The sequence below is a fragment of the Grammomys surdaster genome, unplaced genomic scaffold, assembly GCF_004785775.1.
Source record: "Grammomys surdaster isolate TR1022 unplaced genomic scaffold, NIH_TR_1.0 137, whole genome shotgun sequence".
Classification (NCBI taxonomy): domain Eukaryota; kingdom Metazoa; phylum Chordata; class Mammalia; order Rodentia; family Muridae; genus Grammomys; species Grammomys surdaster.
In genome coordinates, this window is record NW_021604595.1 from 8,673,033 (window position 1) to 8,683,359 (window position 10,327).

The 10,327-nt window shown below is 43.8% G+C and overlaps 1 protein-coding gene and 1 long non-coding RNA gene across 3 annotated transcripts in view; one reads left to right on the forward strand and one right to left on the reverse strand.

The window, feature by feature from the left end:
- Positions 1–5,894: 5,894 nt before the first annotated feature.
- LOC114617654 lies at positions 5,895–7,109 on the reverse strand. The gene is made up of 2 exons (XR_003710830.1): positions 6,977–7,109; positions 5,895–6,715 (listed from the first exon to the last, which is right to left on the reverse strand). It is a non-coding gene; the product is annotated as an uncharacterized LOC114617654 (long non-coding RNA).
- A 634-nt stretch (positions 7,110–7,743) lies between these two features.
- The window catches only part of Nedd9 (neural precursor cell expressed, developmentally down-regulated 9), a 175,988-nt gene continuing 173,404 nt past the window's right edge, over positions 7,744–10,327 (forward strand). Inside the window, exon 1 of one of the 2 annotated variants that reach the window (XM_028763276.1) lies at positions 7,744–8,144. The gene's annotated coding sequence lies outside the window, so the exon portion shown is untranslated. Of the gene's footprint in view, positions 8,145–8,175; positions 8,339–10,327 lie in introns of those variants that run through there. The other variant, XM_028763278.1, reaches the window with a different exon arrangement.

Here is a 10,327-nt window from a genome sequence, read left to right on the forward strand (position 1 = left end):
CTACATGAATAAGCAATAGTTTCTTGGCCTTAGAAGCCTTGCAACCCAGGAGACGAAGGCACCTCCGTGACATTTCGTGATAAGTGAAATGACTACAATGGAGGAAAAGATAATTCTTCAGGACATGGGATGTTGAAGGACATGGCCATGTTGCCAGAAAGAGAAGGATGAAGGGCTTTCTAGGCCATGCTATGAATATGAGAGGTCACAGAGTACATGAGAACAGTGTGTTCCACGTGATGTGAAGATGAAGGACACTGGTGAACGTGGGCAAGGCCGGTGAGAACCTAAGCAAACAAAATGGGTCTTGAGGAGCTGTGTAATTGCAGTTTTACTTTGTAAGGAGCAAGGACTTGGTAGAAATCATTAAAGAGGGTGTGGCAGATGTCTGGAAATATTGAGTACTATGGAGATGCTCCTTCAGTTAACTTCTCCCAAGGGCCCGTTGTCATGTCAAATTGCACTGGTAGCTTAGACTGGATAGCTTATAAAGAGTGGGAAATTCACGATCATGATGCTGGCTGGTCTGGATAGACTTCTGGCATCACAGGTCACACTTTCCAGCTGTGTGGCCATCAGTTGTAAGGGGCAAACAAGTTCCTCTAAAACTCTTTTATAAAGGGCACAAGAGCAGTCACGGGGGTGACACCCTTCATGTCTTAATCACTATCCATGACAACTCTTACTTAATATAATCACAATGAAAGGTGCCTTTCAACAAAGGAAGCTTAGAGAAATGCAAATATCCAGATACCTGCTGCATGCCCTTCTCAGGATGGACATTAGAAGATGGCCATCACAGCTAAGAATTGTTCGAGTAGTCTAGGCAATGCAAGTCCGATCTGACTGCAGGCAGAGGTGGGCACAGAGAAGCCTAAGTAAGGGGCTAATATCTATCGAGGTTTTTTTTTTTTGACAAAGCAACTGGAAATAACTTTATTTATTGCTATGAGCATGTGTGAACTTAATTAAGTTAGGCTCGTATTTCCAGTGCTTTTCCCTGCTCAGCTCACCGGAGTGTAGGCTTTTGCAACTGAGATTAAACGTAGGGCAAGGGTGTGAATGGAAAGCGCATACAAAGAGGCTTTTTCTGGTCTGGATATGATGGGCAACCCCGCACCAAGAGCAGGAGAATGAATGCACATGTTGAGCCTAACAGTGAAACTTAGGCAACAAAGGAAGAGCTTTTACTGGCCCAAGGAGGAGAGGACCAAGGCTGGCAGGTGTCCATCAAAGAAAGCAGTTAAAAGAGAAAGGCGGCGATTGGCCTTTCCTTTTTGTTCCAATGCTAGGGATTGAACTGGGGGCAGGGGCACAGTCTCATGAATGGTAGGCAAGTCCTTAACCTCGGAGACAGACTCCAGCTCAACCCTTTACAGTACAGCATAGATATAAACCCTCTCAAGTATCTCCATCATCTGGATTACCAAGAATGAAATTAGGAAGAACGTGGGTGAAGAGCCAGGGCTTAAAGGCATGCAGGGGGAGAAGGGTAATGGAAAGGAAAATGTAGAGGCTCAGAAAACAAGACGTAATGGGGGAACACAAAGCCAGCAGAGAGTGTGCAACAGAGGAATGCATGCGGAGACGATATAGACAAAGAGCTTTGTTTCTGTGACAGGCAAGTGACAGAAAGAAAAGAATAGGTTGGCTTCCATTGAAATTGCTATTATCTTATTCTAAATCGTTACATGCAGACTAAACAGAATAAACAGATGCGACTGGGGTTATTAGTTAAAAATATCTCAATTTAAAAGCAGTAATCATTTCTCCTGTGATGGTGAAAGCGGAGTTGGAGGGATAGACATGTCTAATGAAAAGGAGAGGGGAGACACAGAGGGAAAAGTAGACATGTATGTTGAACGCAGCACCTGGCAGTCCTTTTCCGTGCCTGGGGTGGCAACAATTGGGGATGGCAGGTGAGTGTGGTGGACAGGAAGAGTGATTTGACTTTTTTTAGTTGCATAGTCAAGTAGGCAGAGAAATCTAACAGATGGCTCTATCAGATGAGGGTGATCTTCAGTGGTGGATCTGAGCATCTCTTTTCAGAGCTGAAACAGACGGATAGCAATCTTCATTTCTGAGTATTCACAAGACAAATGAGCAGAGGCCAAGGAAACAGAGGAACTCAACCTTTCTAGCCCTTGAAAGCAACTATGCAGTTTCCGTCTTTCCTAGTCTCAAGTCTCAAGAATGAGTTGCCTTCAGGTGACTACTCAGGAAACTAGAATGGCCACTGGGTTCCCTTCTCTCAGAAATAGGGTGCGCCAGTTTCATTTCATGTTCTGCATGGCGCTTCAAGGGCAAGACTGTACATTGACACTGTATATGCACAAGACAGTATATCAATGACTGTAAAATCACAATGCAGCATGTGTTTCTATAAATACTCAGGGAGGGTCCCAGTAGATTGCCTCTGAAACAGAAAGCAAGGTTTTGTTGTCGGCAAAAGGCACAAGAGAACTGAAATTAGCGCTGATGGTCAGCAGAAGTGAAACTTAGTTTACCAGGTTAACTTGTTACAAGAGGAATGTATTATGTGTGGGGTTTAAAATTCGATTTAAGAATTATAGAAGTCATCAGTAACAAGATTTTGGCATTTATTAGTTTTTCAGAAGTCAGAAATGGTTACTATTCAGTAAGGAAATAAGTGATTTTAAGAAAATTTGCAGTGTTGATAATATTTCACTGGAGAAGACCTGTCCATCAGTAGATGGCTTTCAAATCCCACACAAATATCTGTACCCATCTCATTATATTTCTCATATTCATTTTGCATATATTATACAAAGTAGAATTGCAACGTGGTAAAGGCTACTTTTGAATGAAAATGTTCATATCATCTCTTTTTATCATGTTAATTCGATGTTTTTTTTAAGAAGCCATAAAAGTACAGAAAGATATTAATGCAATAAAATAAAATACAAGTTACAAAGGAATCAGTGTTTGCTAGATGCCTGAATGCAAAGAGAAGTGCTTTCAATAAATCAGAATCCTTTAGACTCCCACCCATTGTCTCTTATAAAGAAGCTAGTCTCCCTTCTGCTCTCCTCTGTGTCCTTTCTTCCTCACACACTGGCCTCTAAGCCAGGACAGTTTCATCATTGCAAATATCACTTACCTCCTAACAACAATTCCTGAAAATGGTGACCCCCGATATCCTTCTTTAGTAGAGATGTTTGATGCTATGGCTCAAAGGAGAACAGACTAGGAAGAGTGATTACTGTAATTCAAGAAATAGTGATGTTCTCCCAAGCCATAGACAGTATTTATAAAGAAGAGAAGTCGATTTAGACAGTGAATCTACAGTTGGAAAGTCTAAAGTCTGAGGACCAGCTCCTTTTGGTTTATAGGGCAGGCCTTCCTGAGGCACCCTAACCTGCTGGAGGTTACTGCTGTGGGAGGCAGAACCCAGTGCCTCTCTTGTTTTTATGAAGCCATTAACACCATCCAAGGGGACCCTTCCTCAAAGTCTCATCTAATCTCAACTGCCTCCAAGTGACCAACACTCTGTGAAGCTGAGGATCAAGTTTCTAATACACAGATTTGCAGCAACACCTTCAGACCATGACCTTGTTAAGTCATGATCTCTTTGGGGGAAGGGTTTATCTCACTAAGCTATGTCTCCACTGAGACAGAGTCAGTGCCTAGTGAACTGAGGGATCACGAATGCACACGGAAGTACCAGGGAGCGTGCAAGTACACGTGGGTAACGAGCAGAGAAGAAGCTAGATCTTAAAGTTAGTTTTCCTCTACTAAAAAGGAACAGCACAACACTGTCCCCATGCCTGAGCAGGGATCCAGGGAGAAAATGATGGAGAACTTTGTAGCAGAATATTTCTCCCACTACTTTGTATAAAGCTTGGCAATTGAGCTGTATGGAAGGTAGGCAGAGTAAGGAGTCGGGGGTCGGGGGGGGGGAGAGGAAGAGGAGGAGCTAGGAGCCAGAGGAAGAGAGAGATGTAGGAGCCATGGAAGACCACACATATATCGAGAGCAGTCCTGGGTAACAACGTATAGCATAAGGTTAAATATTGGGATGCACCTCTAATTGTGTGGGCATCTTGTTATTTGAGCATTACCAAACATATAAAGCCTTTGAATAATCTTTAAGCATTAGAGTCTCATTTCTACTGGATACCGAGTGGATGACGAGATGGTCTGGGCTCAGCCCAGCTTTGTGGAGACAGTGTGGCAGATTGGCAGAGACATCTCCCACACTGGGGTCTTGTGGGTGGCAGGGCTGGTCTCTCTGGCCACCTGAGCCAGTGGCCTGAATCAAGCAGCATCGAGAATACGCCTTTGTCACTCATGGCCTCAGGCCTAGCCTAGTCGGGAACATGGTGACTCTGTAACAAGACAAATCAGATGCTGCCACTTGAAATATCTCCCATAACAGAACTTTGTTGCCAAACCAATGCTTGAGTATACTTATTTGAAATCTTCCGTGGGGAGTTGATTCCCAGTGGCTGGTAATGTTTTCAGTTGTGACAGGAAAGGAGACAAACAAATAAGAATTATACGCGCATACACATGTACACCAACACAGGTACACTGACACACTTCTACACACATACACCAACACAGGTACACTGACACATGTACACCTACACACCTCTACACACGTACACCAACACAGGTACACTGACACACATACACCTACACACCTCTACACACATACACCAACACAGGTACACTGATACACATACACCTACGCACCTCTACACACATACACCGACACACGTACACACACCTCGACTAGCTCTTTTATCTCAAGTGCGTATCTTTGTCCCCTTCCTCCTCATTCCATACATTTGTCCTTTAGACCAAACATCCATGACAAAGTCAGAGCAGCTGTCTGGGGTTAGCTGCTACATGGCAGAGAGTTGTAAAACATTTTGTGGTGTTCACTGAGATTTCAGCCAATGGGACAGCACCGAGAAGCCAATTAGAGTAGCCAGAGAGAGTGTTTAAGCACAGATGACGGAAATGTAAACACTGACTTCATTGCACCAAGTGGTTAGAAATTGTTTGCTTGGTTTTTTTTTTTGTGAGAACCATCTGTAATTTGTAAAATCTTTTGACAAGCAGCATTACCTGCCACTAATCAAACAGAAAAGAAACAAAACAAAAAAAAAAAAATAAGGTAAAAATCCAAGAACCCAAGCAAGAAACCACACACAGAAATCCCACATCTTATCAACTGTGAACAACCTGCTTTTCTAAAATGATTCTCATGTGTTTTTGGACAGATTCTCCGTTGATCAGCTGCCTCTAAAGAAGCATGTTCTCTCTCCAGTCTGAAGACCTCAGCAGAGGGCCACGGAGATGGTTCAGTGGGGAAAGTGCTTGTGTGCAAGTGTGATGGGCTGAGTTCGGATCCCCAGTGTCCACAGCAAAACCAGACATGGCAGCACATGTCTGTACCGCTGATGCTCAGAGGTGCTCAGGAGGATCCAGGGGCTTGGCATCTGGTCAGCCAGCCTAGCTGAACTAGTGAGCAATAGGTTCAGTGAGAAACCCTGCCCCAAAACATAAGTTAGAAAGTGATAAAGGAATATACTCAACTTCAATCTTTGGCCTCCACGTATGGAGTCATGGGGAAGCACAGCTGAACACACACATACACACCACACACACACACACATACACACACATTTGTATTCTCCATATACACACATCTCAACAGAGAAAGTATTAGGCATCTAGATATGAGAAAGGATCAATTTATAAGCTACGAAACCCAATATTTTATGCACTAGCCGCCCTCACTTTTTCAGTATATCTAGTGTAGCTCTGACTTACAAGGAGACTGACGCCATTTGCTATACTATAAAACTGTAAATTATATCCTAATGTTCAGACATTTAAATTACACATCATGATTAAATGTCTGATGAAGAAATAATCCTTTAATAATGAGAAATGCACACAGGGATACTTAGACAAAATCTGTACAGGCCTTTTTCTCTGGCCCATCAGTTCATTATGAAAACTCTGTGCTATCAAACAACAACAGCAACAACTTGACAGGTGAGTAATCTACTCAGAGCTCAGATGAGGTCTGGATACATAGCATGTGGTCAAGAGTGATTTGTAAGAGGGGTTGTTATCTGATTCACTTCAGGCACATGTGGGAGAATAGATGGAGTTCTTAAGTGTTGGTGTGTTTATAAATCTCTCTGCAAGTCTCGAGCTGAGTTGTATTTCTCTATTTGCCCAAAGTGGTGTCTGTGTATGGGTAGAATATCTTCAGTGAGATTCGTGCCATCTCAGGCATTTTAGGATAAATGACACGGATCTGAATTTCAGTGGATGGTACAGGAAATTAAAGCAAAATTGGAAGAAGGGTGCACCGTGGTCATAGATTGAGCATATGCTCAATATGTTTAAGGTTCTAAATTCAAGTCACAGCATTGTGTACACACACACACACACACACACACACACACACACACAGTGAGGGGTCCTTTGTCTTGATAAGGAGTAAGTGTTGTCCAGGAGGATCCTCTGAGCCAAAATGGGACCATCTTCAGGAGTTCAACTGGGCCTGCTCACGAAAGGTCATCACAGCTGGGCTGGTTGACTCCTGAGGTTCCCCCATAGAAGGTGGGGGTGGAAGGATCATGTCCTCTTGAGTTTCTAGCCACTTCTCCCAATCAGTTTCATGAAATCTGTTGTAATTTCATGTGGTTTCAAAGGTCTCAAGGAGGAGCTGGAACATACATGCAGTACAAAAGGACTAGGGGAGGGGTCTGTATCTACACAGCCCTGGGACGGCCATCATCCATGTTGGGTACAGAGCTTCCAGTGTAGCTGCTTTAAGCTCACCCAGATGCCTGTCCCCTACCCCTCATCTGTGCTCTGTAAGTAACACAAATAAAGTCCCTGGTTCACTAGGGTGAACTTTGGCTTGTCATTGGAACCTCCTGAGGAGGGAGGGTGGGAGGTACCTCCTTAGGGGGGGAATTCTTACCGTTGCAGCCTAGCACTGAAGAGGAACACCAGGCATCTGTGGATGTTTAGGAGCATTTGTTGTTCAAATATTCCCTCTTTTTTCTCTCAATATGCCATCTCCTCAAGTAATTCCCTAGGCAACTCTCAGGCATAGGAAACAGGAGGGGAAAGAAGAAAACAAAAACCCAAGTCAAAAGATACAGAATTGACCCTGGTAATTACATCAGACATTCACATCGCTCTTATTTTATGCCAGATACTAACCCATTCAATACTCAGAACACTCCATGATGTTTCCCATTGCTCAGAGAAGGACACTGGGGCATAAATGTGTGCAACACAGAGGATAACTCTAATCCAGTGCCTCATTTACCTGCCCCTCAAAAGTAGAGAGAGGAAAAAGGGTTGGGACTAGGTAGCTTTCAACTTCCCTCCCATGGGTTCAAGTGTTTTAGTCTTACTGCCTTGTAAGTTGGAGATTCACCAGTGAAGAAGTAGCCCCTAGGTTGCTACCTATTGTACTCCACAAACTCCATAAATACTTACTATATGTCAGAATGTTCCATGTCAATTTACAGTAGAAATCTTCAGAACAAATGTAGTCCATATAAACAAAAAATACCAAACCCAATGGCTTTTTAAAATAGCCTATATTTTCCTGCAATGCACCCCCAAAAGGCCACTTCGTGACTTCAAACTCAACATCAAGATCACTCCTGTTTCAAACCACAGAAAAGATTACAGAAAAAAAAAAGTTTTGTTACTTTACTCAAAATTACAAAGTGTCCCCAGCGTATGGGACAGTCTGACAGAGAAAGAGAAGTAGAAGAATGAGAAAGAGGGAGAGGAAAAGGAGGAAGAAGGGGAAAAGGAGGAAGAAGAGGAAGAAGAGAAGGAGGAGGAGGAGGAGGTGGTGGCAGTACAGAGCAGAAACGAATTGAGACAACATCGCCTCTCAGCAACCGGAAGGAAAAACCCCACATATGCGCAGGCCACGAACATCCTACGAGTGTGGTTGCTCAGCAGAGAGAGCTGTCAGCTGCACTTAGACGAAAGCCAGGGGAGCTGCAGAGAGACTAGCATAAGGACACAAGGGACTAGTTCCATCCCTGCCTGCCTACCCAGGAGAGATCAAAGTGACCAGTGGCACAAGATGGTCTGTCTATCCACTTCGGTTCTACCTTCAGGTGAGTGCCAGCCACTTGCTGTGGCTTGGGGTGAGGGTAGGGCTGGTGTGCACTCAGATTCTTACTTCCTGTGTTGGTGTCAGACATCCAGCCGTGTCTCCAGTTAACACCCCTTAGCAGTGGAGGGGAGGATTCAGCCTACCCTGGAGGCAGTTAGAGCTGGAGCAGACCTGCAGTTGCTGTTTCCAGGTCATGTAAGAGTCTGGTGATTTCTACTGTTTAAATTTTAGTGCTTCTTGGTGTGTACGGATAGGACTCCTCCCTTCCTGCTGTCTTCACAGAATTTACCCTGAAAGAGATAAAGCTCTTAGATTATTTCAGTCCTCTAAGCATAGATTACAGTCCTTTGTGTCTATGACATTTTTAGTCTCTTGGGAGGGGAAGGGGCAAGAAATTGTGACTGATAGAGTCCCGCCATATGTCGCCAGTAAGTGTATTCAACAGCTATCTAGAGAGTGCTCACAATTGCCAGCCATGTTTCCAATCAAAACCTTGACGGGAGCACGCTTATATTGCAGGAGAGGAGTAGACATTAATTACTACAAGGAAGGAAGATTTGCTTTCTTCTACACTTCAAAGCTCCTTTCCCGGATAGTCTGTGAATTAACTTGGCCTATTAGCCAGAGAAGACAAATTTAATTATATGTTCCATAAAACTAGAAGACCCAAAGCATCAGGCAGGTGACTGGGGCTCATGTATAATCCTTGACTGCAGGGAGGAATCTAGGGGTCTGGATTTCTAGCAGGTGCTGGGACAATAACATGGCCATGAAGAGAAAAGCCTGCGTGTGGCTTGATGCCTTGGAATCAGTAAGGCTCCATGAAGAGCACGCAGATGAAAACTGGGTAAAGAGGAGGGGTTCGGGTGGCAGTCAGGGGACAGAAGGATCAGCCACACAAAGCTCCGAGAAGAGAGCTCCACTGTCTAATGAAGAGAGCATAGAGAGTGGGAAAAGACAAGGTTGATCTGGAATGGGGAAAGGGGAAGGCGGCATTTAGGATGCTGTAGGCAGCAGTTCTCAATCCCCTTGGCGGGGTTCAAACATCCCTTTCACAGGGTCACACAGAATATCAGGTGTCTCACATATCAGATATTTACATTATGATTCATAGCAGTAGCAAAATTCCAGTTATGTAGTAGCAACAAAAACAATTTTATGGTTGGGGATCACCACAACATGAGAAACTGCATTAAAGGGTTGCAGCATCAGGAAGGCTGAGAACCATTGCTGTAGGCCATGTAGAGTATCTGTGTGGTACAGCCTCTTGTTCCTGCAGCCATGATGAACAAATTAAAACAAGCTCACCACAAGCACTAGAGATTGCATCAAAGGGTTGCAGGGAACAGGAAGGCAGCTTCTGGGGTCATGTGGTAGAATATTTAGCAGTCAAATTGTGTTGTAACAATGAGCCCTCCAATGATAAAAATGTACAGAGCAGTAATTGCCTAAACCATCAGCAGGTGACTTGTTATTATCAGGTACCACGTACTGCACTCAAGTTGGGTATGTCAGGCTTGGATCTGATTGGCAGTTGGCTCATTCAGTATCTCTCTGCACAGATGAACAATGTAATACAGGATGGTATAGTGACTGTGATCTAACCAGGGACAGGACTTTTTCAGCTCCACCAGAACGTGATGGGACAGGGTTGTATACATAGCCTATCACTGACAAATGTTATTCAGCCTGTGACTATTATCCAATGGCCAACTGCCCTTGACCTGAGGCATTTCGGTTTCGAGATCTCTCCTATCTATTCAAGGACTGCAGTCACGGGTAGGGGTGGGTGGTACTCATCACCCGTCTGATGTCATCCTGGAGAGAGACCACATGAACAGCCTCAGGAAAAGCTCATTGTGACATGCATGAGACATTTCTCCAAAAGGACACATTCCAATACAAATGTTACCTTTCCTTTGCTGATCTGTCTCCTCCACAAATCAGTGAAATTTCTAGAGTCTGAAACATAGCATTGTTTTACATGGTACAAGATGACAACTAGGGTCTTAATCTAGTTGAGTCACATAAAAATTTTTTTTGCCATTTCATTCTTTTGGTCTACTGATTTTAGTATAATAATTTTCAGTGTGTTTAGCATGGTCTGTTTGGTCTCATCAAAAAATGTACATGGCTACCTCTCTCTCTCTCTCTCTCTCTCTCTCTCTCTCTCTCTCTCTCTCT